This window comes from Equus quagga, chromosome 10 (genome assembly GCF_021613505.1).
Source record: "Equus quagga isolate Etosha38 chromosome 10, UCLA_HA_Equagga_1.0, whole genome shotgun sequence".
NCBI classification, from domain to species: Eukaryota; Metazoa; Chordata; class Mammalia; order Perissodactyla; family Equidae; genus Equus; species Equus quagga.
In genome coordinates this window covers 98,292,870-98,304,922 of record NC_060276.1, presented here as the reverse complement: position 1 = coordinate 98,304,922, position 12,053 = coordinate 98,292,870, and the positions used below count along the sequence as shown (strand labels likewise).

General features: G+C 40.7%; 1 protein-coding gene across 5 annotated transcripts in view; it reads right to left on the bottom strand.

The window, feature by feature from the left end:
• TAB3 (TGF-beta activated kinase 1 (MAP3K7) binding protein 3) overlaps window positions 1–11,546 on the bottom strand; it is a 59,671-nt gene extending 48,125 nt beyond the window's left edge. For 2 of the 5 annotated variants that reach the window (XR_006890297.1, XR_006890298.1), the window contains exon 1: window positions 11,371–11,546. The gene's annotated coding sequence lies outside the window, so the exon portion shown is untranslated. Of the gene's footprint in view, window positions 1–11,005; window positions 11,126–11,370 lie in introns of those variants that run through there. The other 3 variants (XM_046673169.1, XM_046673171.1, XM_046673170.1) reach the window with 2 other exon arrangements.
• Between the last annotated feature and the right edge of the window lie 507 nt (window positions 11,547–12,053).

The following is a 12,053-nucleotide window of genomic DNA, read 5'->3' as shown; positions in this document are numbered from 1 at the left end:
CAATTAATTTATGACAAAGGAGCCAAGAATATAAAGCGGAGAAAGGAGAATCTCTTCAATAAATGATGTTGGGAAAACTGGACAGCCACATGCAAAAAAATGAAACTGGACCACTATCTTATACCATATCCCCAAATTGATTCAAAATGGATTAAAGACTTGAATGTAAAACCTGAAACCATAAAACTGCTGGAAGAAAACATAGGTGGTAAGCTCCTTGACATAGGTCTTGGCAATGATTTTTTGGATCTGACACCAAAAGCAAAGACAACAAAAGCGAAAATAAACAAGTGGGCCTACATCAAACTAAAAAGCTTCTGCGTGGCAAAGAAAATCAACAGAATGAAAAGGCAACCTAATGAATGGAAGAAAATATTTCCAAATCAGATATCTGATAAGGGAATAATATACAAAATATAGCTATTATCAAAAAGACAAGAGGGCTTGGCCCGGTGGCGCAGTGGTTAAGTTCACACGTTCCACTTCGGCGGCCCAGGGTTCACCAGTTCGGATTCCGGGTGCAGACATGGCACCACTTGGCAAGCCATGCTGTGACAGGCGTCCCACCTATAAAGTAGAGGAAGACGGGCACGGATATTAGCTCAGGTCCAGTCTTCCTCAGCATAAAGAGGAGGATTGGCAGCAGATGTTAGCTCAGGGCTAATCTTCCTCAAAAAAAAAAAAAGACAAAAAATAAGTTTTGGTGAGGATGTGGAGAAAAAGGAGCCCTTGCGCACTGTTGGTGGGAATATAAATTGATGCAACCACTATGGAAGACAGTATGGAAGTTTCTCAAAAAATTAAAAATAGAATTACCATACGATCTAGCAATCCTACTTCTGGGTATGTATCTGAAGAAAATGAAAATACTCACTTGGAAAGATATATGCACCCTCGTGTTCAATGCAGCATTACTTACAGTAGTCAAGATATGGAAACAACCTAGGTGTCCATCAATGGATGAATAGATAAAGAAATTGTGGCGCGCGTGTGTGTATACACACACACACACACACACACACACAAAATAGAATACTATTCAGCCATAAAATGAATGAAATCTTGCTACTTGTGACAACATGGATGGATCTTGAGGGCATTATGCTAAGTGAAATAAGTCAGAGAAAGACAAATACCATATGGTCTTTTTTATATGTGGAATCTAAAAAACAAACTCATAGATACAAAGAACAGATTGGTGGTTTTAAGAGATGGGGAGTGAGGGTGCGAGAAATGGGTAAACTGGGTTTTTTAGTTAAAATAAGTTTTAAAAAAATTTTTTTAAAAAAAGAAAGAGGAGGTATATTCCTTAACTCATTCTACAAGGCCACCAAAATCTCACAAAGACAGTACCAGAAAACAAAATTAGAGGCCAATCTCACTCAAAAACAAAGATCCAAAATTCCTTAGAAAAATAAAAAGAAAATGTGATGATGACCAAACTGGGTTTATTTCTGGAATGCAAAGTTGATTTAGCATTAGGAAATCAACTGATATAATTTGATTCAAGGAGCAACATCATACGATTACATTAACAGTAGGGAAAGCATTTGATAAAATCCAGTATCATTCATGATATAAGCTCCTACCAAACCAAGAATAGAAACTTCCTTAATTTAATAGAGTGGGAAAAAATTAAAGCAAATGCCACATTTAGTGGAGAAATGTTGAAAGTTTTCCCTTTGAGAAGGGCAACAAAACAATGGTGCCCTCTATCACTACTACTATTCAATATTAGAAGCTAAGTACTAGTTAGCACAGTAATAAACAAATAAAAGTATAACAATTTGAAAGGAAGAAATAAAAAGACTCTAAAGAAAAATTACTAAAAGCAATAAACAGCACAATTGCTAGGTTTTGGTCAATATAAAAAAGTCAATTGTATTTTTATAAACAACAAACAAAATGAAGTCTATAAAAATTTACGATATCAAAAAATATCAAAAATCTAGGCATAAAACTCTCAAAAGTCGTGAACGACTTTCTGGAGAAAATTATAAACATTATCAAGAGAAATTAAAAAGGATCTAAATAAATGGAGCAGTATATTGTGTTCATGAATCAGAAAACGATATGATAAAGATGTCAGTTCTTCCTAAACTGCTCTGTAGATTCCATACAAACACAATCAAAATCACAAGTTCGTGTGTGTGTGTATTTGTGGTGTGTGGAAAGTGACAAGATGATACTAAAATTCATGTTAATGTGCAAAGGGCCAAGAATAGCCAAGACGCTCTCAAAGGACAACCAGGTGGAAGGACTTGTTCTACTCAACATCGAGACTTACGACAAAGCCATAGTAAAGGAGACAGTGTGGTATCAGTCCAAGGACCGACAGAACAGAATAGACAGCCAAGAAACAGAACCCTAGACATAGGGATATTTGACTCCTGACAACAGTAGGAAAAGATCGTGTGCTGGGACAGTTAGCCATCCATGTGGAAAAAAATAATATTGTCCCCTTTCTCACATGATGCACAAAAATCAATTTCAGGCAGACGCTAGACCTATACATGAAAGCCAAAATAATAAAGCTTCTGGAGGATGAGAGAGAACAGGAGAGGATATTTTAAACTGAACCTGATCTGATGTCTAGTTTAAACATTAAATAATGATAATTCATACTACATTAAAATTAAGAACTTTGGTTTATCAAAAGACGCATTAAAAATAAAAAACCATGCCCTTGCAACCAGCAAGGGCTCATTTCTAACATATAATAAAGAACTTCTAAAAATCAGCAACAAAATAGGCAAAGAAGTACATAACACATTTTTGAAGGAATTCCACCCAAAATAGCTATGAAAGCACAAATCTCAGTCACCTAGAAGATTTAGTTATGAATACGGACACTTTCCCTGAGATTTACAGAGTAAAGGAGTTTATTATATATTAACTCAAAAATTTTTTAGATGCCCATATTAAAACAAACCAGTTCTCCTATTCTTTCTCCAGTCAGAATTCTAAAAGAAGTATTTATCATTGAAAAAGTCCTGTTTAAGAAAGCTTTGCCCACTCCAAGGTCACAAAGACATTCTCCAAAAACTGAAGCCTACCTACACATCCCTCAACAAGAGAACAATACATAGTAACATATTTACACGATGGGATATATACAGTAATGAGAACCAGTAGTCTACAACTACACACAATGTAGCTAAATCTCACATTCATAAGGGTGCACAAGAGATCACAGTGAGATTCCATTTATATAAAGTACAAAAGTAGGCAAAACTAATCTGTGATGTTAAAAGTGGGGAAATAATTGGAGGACAGGATGATAAGTGACCAGAAGAGCACACAAAGGGGCTCCTAGGTGGCTGGTAACATTCACTCTCTTGATCTGGGTGCTCGTACACGAGTGGGCTCAGTTGGTGAAAATCCACTGAGCTGTTCACTACTGATGTGTACTTCTACACATATATTAAACTTTAATAAATTATTTTTTAAGTGTAAAGCAGTATCTGTTTTTCAAAATTGGTTAAGGGATACAACAGCAAAAAAGTTTGAAGTCCATTGCTTCAGGTCAAAGCACAGAAATAACTAACAAAAACTAAAAAAGCAGGTATTAGACAACATGCTAGTTACCAAAAAATATTAATAGAGGTGTCAAACCAACTAGTGACTCTCAAACTTACAGTAACATTGGTTAGAAACTATTCGAATCCAAAAAGATAAACTGATTTATAACTAGATTTAGTGACTAGTGTTGATTCATAAAGATCAAAGACACGCAACTCGATCTTACAGGTTTTTATTAAATAAGAGGGTCTTTCAAACCTCAGAAATGAACTAATAAACGCACACATCTAGTCAAATTTCCTAACTTTACAAATGAAGAAACCAAGGTCCTTTGAAGTTGGGTGATTTATACAAGGTCATAAGCAGCTCTCAGTAAGTAGAAACAACCTAAGTTAAGTTCACCCCTCTCCCAATTTTCTGTAAGTTCTAGGGGATTTCCACCCACCAAGAGAATTTGTTTACTGGCAGTGTGTCTCAATGCATATCATATTCAATTGAAATATTTTCATCCAAATGTTATCAACTCAAAATTAATTTCTTTGCCATCCATGACTAATAGCCAAAAGCTCTTTCTGAGGCAGAAAAGATAAGACTTTCTAGAAGTCAAGTTCATGCTGTGCAGCCTAACAGATAACTTTCTGTTTACGCTAAATGATGACTCTTACGTCAAACTTAAGGCATATGTGATAATTTAGAATGACAATGGCACCACAGCATATGGTACTCCTGAAAAAGACTTAAAAAAAAATCAATCATGACGACAAACTGAAACCAGTACGTATAAACAAATGTGCTAAGTAATTGACATTAAATTATTGTACTAAATATTAATTTCTTATTAAATCATAAGTACAAAAAATTAATTTCTCCCATTCATTCCAGTTACCTTCTATATCCAATATGAAGAAAATATGCTTTCTATATAACTTTAACATTTTTAAAAGGAAGGATGAGTTGTCATTTTGAAGCTAAATCCATCAAAAGTGAACAGTACATAAAACAACCCATTTAATCCTGTGAAAACATTTTTTTAAATTATAAAAATGCTTTAGTCTCTACCCCATCCCTATAGCATTCTTTCCACTCTCATTAAGTCTCTCTACTTTTATGTCAAACTATAAAGTTCAGGGCTAAGATGAATCCCTGGACTTGCCATCACCAGGGGAAACCCCTGGCCTTTTGAGGACCTGCAGACAACTCAAATCAGAAAATGGTTTTGTGGCCACAGAAACTCATTCACTAAAGAACAGGAGATCTCAATGATATAAACGCAAACAACTAAAAATGACAACTAAATGCAACGTGGTATCCTACATTAGCAAGAAAACTGGTGAAATCGAATAAAATTGCAGTTTAGCTAATCTTAATATACCAATGTTAGTGTCTTAGTTTTGACAAATGAAGCATGGTTATGCGTACCTGGGTGAAGGGTATACGGGAACTCAGTACTATCTTTGCAACTTTTCTATAGATTTAAAATTATTCCAAAATAAAAAGCTTACTTAAAAACAAAGGACTTAGCGTGAACTACCAAAGGTTGAGAAGTTTGTACCTCAGTTCCAACCCAATCAAATGTCCACAGTCAGTACCTTCAAGTAATGTATCGCCATCCCCGCAAGGCCTGCATAGGGGACAGGGGTGGGTTCACAGAAGAAATGTTACCTATTTCTCCAATGTTACTAAATAAAGTAAACCCCAGAAAAGCCTCCAAAAAAAAAAAAAAGATGCTTACTTTAGGCAGGGATGAAAATAAAAAGTTATGAAACCATCTCAGTGGATAAAGGAGGAGACCAATCCTATTTAAGTACAACAGATATGGGCATGGACACCCAAGCAAAGGGGCGGGAGTTGGTGTAATTCTAAAGGCTCTAAAACAGTAAAGCTTCATAATAAATATATAACACTTCTTATGCACTCACCTATGGGCCAGGTGCTGTTCTAAGTGCTTTATATATATTCATACATGTAACCCTCCCAAGAGCCCTGTAAGCTAGGCAGTATCTGTACCTGCATTTTACAGACGAGAAGTCCTGTAAGCAATGGAACAGAGATTTGAGGGCAAGCACTATACTACACAGCCTTTTGAGGAGCCAAGCCAGGAAAAAGCTCCCGCCTTCTAGAGATCAGGTCCCACCCTCCACTCTCTCCTCAGCCTCCACCAGAGGAGAAAGCCCTCCGCCCAAGGCTTGAGTCCTTGCTAAAATCACAAAGGAATGTGACCCCGCTGCCGCATCTTCGAGACTGTTCTCATAATCTCTCAGTACCCATTCTCAGCGCATGTTCTTGCTGAGACACTATTATACAGAGAAGTTCGTTTTTAGTACTATCAGTCTTCAAATTCAGATATGTTGGGCTGGACAGGGAATCTGAAGGCCATATATGACATTATTTCTGTGGGAAAATGGTGCTGATTTCCAAAAAGAAAGTCTTATAAATGGACCATTTAGAAATTGAGGCTCTGTCTACGCAGACTCTGGTCTTATAGATGCCAAGATAATAAAACAGATTTTAATAAAGACACTGTGGTTATTCAAATAACCAGTTTTGCTCATACATCAAAGTAGCATAGTTCCTTATACTTAACACAATAGGAATGGTGTTACTGAAAAAAATTAGCTTAATATGTTATGGATTTCCTGCCCTATGGCCAATTTTGGATATATCTAATAGTTAATACACTGTTCTCCCGGGACCCCCATAAGCTTTGCACCAAAAAATTACTACTGAATAAACAAGTATATCTTTCACACACACACATCCAAGACAGAAGAGGTGTCATTTCAGAAGGTAGCTAAAGTAGTAACAGCAGCAGTAATAATGACAATGACAATGTAATAATAACAGGAAGAACCAACTTTGAGCATTTACCATTGCCAGGCATGTTCTAAGCATTATACATCCTCTGGCTCATTTAATCTGCACAAAAAAGTCCTGTGAGGTAGCTATTACACGATCCCAATTTCAAAAATGAGGCAACAGGTCAGAGATTAAGCAATTTGCCAAAGACCATCACAAAACTAGTTAAGTGTCAAAAGTAAGATTCGAACATCTGAGCCTTTTACCTCTAGAGATCACGTTTTTAACCACTGCACTCTGTGTGTAATGAAATAATTTGGTAAACTCTTTTTTTTAATTGAGGTAACACTGATTTTGGTAAACTCATTTTTAAAATAAAGGGTGCTTACTCAAATTCATTTTTAAAAAAAGAGTGGTTTGGAGATTAAAAAGAACACCCATCTTGCCTTTTATTAGGAATGTTCTTCAACCAAGCTAAGACTGAACACATTCATGGAGAACAAATTTAAAATATATTTTACTTTGATCACTTTGAAATCCCTCACTTAACTGTTTGAACACTACAGACAGCGCTAACAGCATCTAACTTCACCAAGACTACTAAAACTTTACTTCAAAATCTTCAGGAAAAACATACTGTCCACATTTACCATTAGTTAAACTAGGGTAAAATAACTGCACGAGTTCCAAGACCCTTGAAAAGTTTCAAAACAGCAGCAAGAAATAGTGGGAACAAGATATTCCTTTCATGACAAAGCAAAACTGTTCTTTCCACAACACTGTAACATCTGCTTTAATGACAAACATTAACCTGAGATGGACTGAACTTCAACTGTATTTCAAAACATGTGCCTAAATGCAGAAATTCTTCACTGACAATCTAAAAAGGCTATCAGTCTATCTCCTAGAAGAGCCATCTGATCCACGTAACACATCTAATTTTGGATAGCTAAAGGTGCACTCCCTACCATCCCACCGAATGATTAACAAAAAGCACCGAACCTCCAACAACTTCTAGAGCACAAGCTGATTTTTTAAAATCATCTATTTGAATCTCAGAAGTTGCCTTCCCAGGAAACAAAGGTCTATGTACCAGGTTTCCAAACCAGCACACAAAAGCTTAAAGCTTAAACACCCATAAGGTTACAGAAGGATAATAAAATACCAGACCTGCATGGGCAGTGTTTCTATGGGAAAACCCATTTAGCATTCAACTTAAACTAAAAGCAACTGCCCCTGCCCTATTCAATTCTGGAAGTCGGAAACTATTCTTTCCTCCCCTACCTGGGAGTCTGAGCTCCCCTAGGACCACAGGCCTAGGCTTCCATGTTCAAGGCAGAGCCACGAGGAAAGGCGGTGCATTAGGCTGCAGAGTTAGAAGGACAAAAAGGCAGAGCTTCGGTGGGAGGAGATCCTGAGATAAGAAAGGCAAAACCTACTTGGGAGAGAAGGATGAAGGGTGAGATGGCAGCTAAAAGGAGAGAGGACAAAGTGCGGGGGTCGGCGTGGGCTGTAGAAAAGGACGAGGGAACAATGCCTGCTCCCGCAGCAGTGGGTTTTGACACACTCTCCTCCTTAACGCTTAGGAGAGGAAAGGAAAAGAAAAAGAGAAACCATGGCAAGAGTCTTAACACTGCCTCCCTCACTCTGGCTACTCTCATTCTCCTTTTCAAGAAAGAACGGACTGGGCTAAGGGGTCTTGTCCAAGTCCCTCTTGACCTTCTAGAGCACCGGGATTCGGAGAAGGGGAATCGACTTAGAGGAGTCTCCTTGCCCACCGTGTCAGCAGCCACTCTGCCCAAAGACTTCAGCGTCAACTGAGAACTACAGCAAGGCTCCAGTTATCAGTAGAGCAGTGTCAGAAAGAGGAAGAAAAGGAGAGAAATCTGAAGCAGGAGGGAAGTGGGATGTTGAAGGGTCGGACAAATAAACGAATAGAACTGCCCATGAGGTAAACTATAATAAATGCTCTTAAATATTTAGGATTAACTCATTTTGACAGTTCCAAATATTTCATCAGGTCCATTTCACTTTTAGACAAACGAATATTTGTGGCCATGGGAATAAATTGAGGCTTATTATGGGGAAGGTATAAAAATAAACTTCTAAAGACATCTGAGACAATTTCCTGGTGTCTTTTCTTTATATAGTGGCAATATAAATCATTTCAGAAAAGCTTTTTTATTTACTTGGTGAGCACTCAGTTACATTATCATTCGTCAATTTTTTCACCCAATAGCCCAAATACCATGAGTAATTACCTTCACAAATAAGGAAGTATGTTTAACTCTTTCTTGGGAGTATAACTATAATGAAAAACTTGCTCCTTCAGACCAAACGCTGCCTGTCAGGACTCCAAGGTATTTCAAGCAAAGCTCCAAACTCCATATAACACACACACGAGCAGATGTGTCCTGAGGAGCACAGGACTTCTTTTGCCTCCAGCCTCTAATGCCCATTGCTTCCGGGAGATACGGTTACTTAACCGAAGGCTCCCAAATAATTTATTTCTTAAAAGCAGCAGCAGCAAATCCCAAGTTCCATAATAACTTTCCCAGAACTTTCAGCCAGGGGTAATTAATTCAACAGGTAAACCTAACCAAATAACCTGCTGGAGGATGAATGCCAGACACTTAACAACCTTTCCTTTTTTTTAAATTTCAGCAGCTACTCTTCCAGATGAACTCTCTCTTGAGTAGAGATAATGGCCAGGATTGGCAAGTCAGCAGCACATCAAAGATGCAAGAGCAGAGACCAGTGGGGGACAAAAGTCACTAATGGCTGTGCACTAGCAAGACGTTCCTCCTGTTTGCCAGACATCTCAGATACTGCCTGGGAACCCGGAAAGTCTTTTATTCCCTAGCCCCATAGAAGATTATGCTGGATCCCAGAATAGCTGCCGTATTTTCTGGAAACCTCGAACTGGGTCTGAAACCTCTGTACTAAATTAAAAAGAAGAAAAACAGTGTCTGTTATCAAGTACTCTACTTGTTGGAGAAGTAGGTGGGTGGGTGAGTAGGTGGGAGGGTATGGGTGTGTGTACCTCCCAGCTACGATAAAGCAAATTCAAACCCCTACAAACAGTTGATATTTTATTTTAGTAATGCAATTTGGAAAACTATTCAGGACCAGAATAAACAAAATATTTGATCTTTGAATTATCTTGGGTGTACTGAAACTGGACACAAAATTGCTGAACATCTGAATTTCAGCTAGGTCTCTAATGGCTACTGGGAATCTTTAATAATCAGCAGACTTCTGCTAAAATGTTACCTCTGGCTAGAAAATGGACATAAAAAGAAAAAAAACGAGATTATCTTCAGTCAAGGACACTGAAAGCTTTCGAGATTACCAACAGAATTGAAAGGTTTCTTTGAAACAAAAATTTCCATTTTCATAAACTTTGTATTAGTCAGCACATACACTTATGCAGAGTACGGTAGAAAAAGCACATATTCTAGAATCAGACACACATGAGTTTGAGTTCTAGCTCTGCAACTCACTAGCTATACGAAAAGGAAAAGTTAGTGAAAAATACTGGGGTTACTGTCGATATTTGTACAACAGAGATAACATTATCTTTAGCACAGAGTAGCTACGAGGATTACATGCAGATGGACATAACTCACTGAGCCCAGTGCCTGAATATATTCAACGTTAGCTCCCTTCACTCCAACACAAACTATGGTATCCATAATTGAGAAGGCTGTGTCAAATAAACGTGGAAGAAAACTAAGAGTGACAAAACACAGATTATTATGTTCTGCCAAATGTAAAGATGGAAATCACATATCTAATATTTACCTTCACTAAAGCGTTTCCCTTGATTAAGCCAGTTGTAGGCAAATGGGGGGCAGGGGAGGTCTAAAGCTGAAAAACTTTGTATCACACACTGACTTAAAATTATGTACATGTATATGCTTGCATTCTTCTTCCAGAGTTCATCAAAAGACACCATCACAAAACTTACCATGGGTGATGACACCTTTTATAACTTAATACTGTGAAAAACTAAACCCTGATCTCAAAAGCCCTTTCTTGGTTGAAACGCTTCTTTCTTCTCACAAATGTTCTTGCATACTACTGCAAAACATTTGCAAAGCAAAGAAAAAAAGTAAATCCCCTTATCCTTCCAAAACGAAAAAGTGTGCCAAAGAAGCGAAGTTTGTCAAATTGTTCTTCTTTCCCATTCATTCTTGTCCTTTTACAAACCAGAGTTAAATACATCACAAGCCAAAATTATTGTCTAACTGACAAACATCCCGAAAGAACACATGGAATTGACAAGCCCTGTCTGGACCCAAAGTGACAAGGTGTCTTAAGCAATTTAAAAAATTATGTTTCAGTAAAGACAGAAGTGCTTTTCATCACCAATATGAAAGTTTGACTTTATACGTAGCTTACTTGATAACCCACCTTGTCCGTCCATCCCATCCCCCAAGTCCTGCTTTTATGCGCTTTAACGAGCTGGTACATGGTAATAAACTAGAGAATTCCAACTGGGACTAACTCACATCTGTTACTGGACCTCACAGAACTGCTTCTGTGATCTTCTTTAAACGAACAGAGACAACGCTTTCTCCTGACTCCACACCTGCCAACAGCCATCTGCAAACCTCTTTTAGAACAATTATTACGATCACTACTAATCTTCCCCACGTCTCTCAAAACCCTCAACAGCCCCAACCTTGGCGGTGCTAGTCCTCATCCCCAAACGCCTTGCTGGGGCTTGAAGCCCGTCCACAGAGGTTCACTCTTCGCAAGGACATCATCCCCTCCGTTGGAGGGGCCAAGGCCAACCCAGGCCCCCGGCCACTCCCTCTCTCCTCGGCCTCCCGGGGCGTCCGGGGCGGGAGCGGGAGCGCGAGGCCCTGCGCAGACCTCCTGCCGCCCCGCGGTTCCCGGTGTCCGCCGCAGCCCCAGGCCGAGCCGAGCCCCCGGGGCACCCGCAGTCGCGCACACGCCCACCGCCCGAGCGCGGGGTCACCGGGACGACCCCGGGGCCACCCCCGACGCACTGGGCAGGTGACGGGCCTCCTCGAGGACACTCACCCGGCAGCCGCTGCTCCCCGTCCGCCGCTGCCACCGCCTGCTCCCACGGGGGGTCCGGGCCGGCGCCGCTTCCCCGCCCGACCCCCCTCGGGTGCGCGCCGCGCGGGGCCCGGATCTGGTGAGAGCCGCCGCCGCCGCCGCCGCCGCCGCCGCCGCCGCCCCCTTTCCTCCCTCCTCCCTCAGTGCGTCCCTCCCACCGAGGCCCGCCTCGTATTTCCTGGATCCGGTCTCGGCGAGTGCTTGGCAAGCGAACCGCCGGCTTCAGGGCTCCCGTCGGGCGCCGTCGCTCGCCAGGCACAAAGATGGCCCCGCCGGGGACTGCCGAAGGCGATCTCGCGAGGCTTCCCCCACAGCCATCGGAGGGCGGGGGCCCACGGGAAAGGTGGTCAATTAGGGTAGCCTGAACTGGCTTGGGAGCAAACGCTCCCCTGCATCGAAAATGGGCAGTCCCGGTTACTGCGGAAGCTACTGCGCCTGCGCGCGGGCGGGTAGTGACGCATGCCCAGAACGGGCCCCGGAGTAAAAAAGAAAAACCCGGTTCTCCGTGTTTTACCTGTTTCCTCTAGAGACGCGGGGCGGAGACGAAGGGGGCGGAGGAACCCAGAACGAAACCCAGGAAGGGGCGGAGCGGGAGCCTGCGGGGGAGTGAGAGGCGTCCCTTAAAGGCATAACAGTCTCTCGAG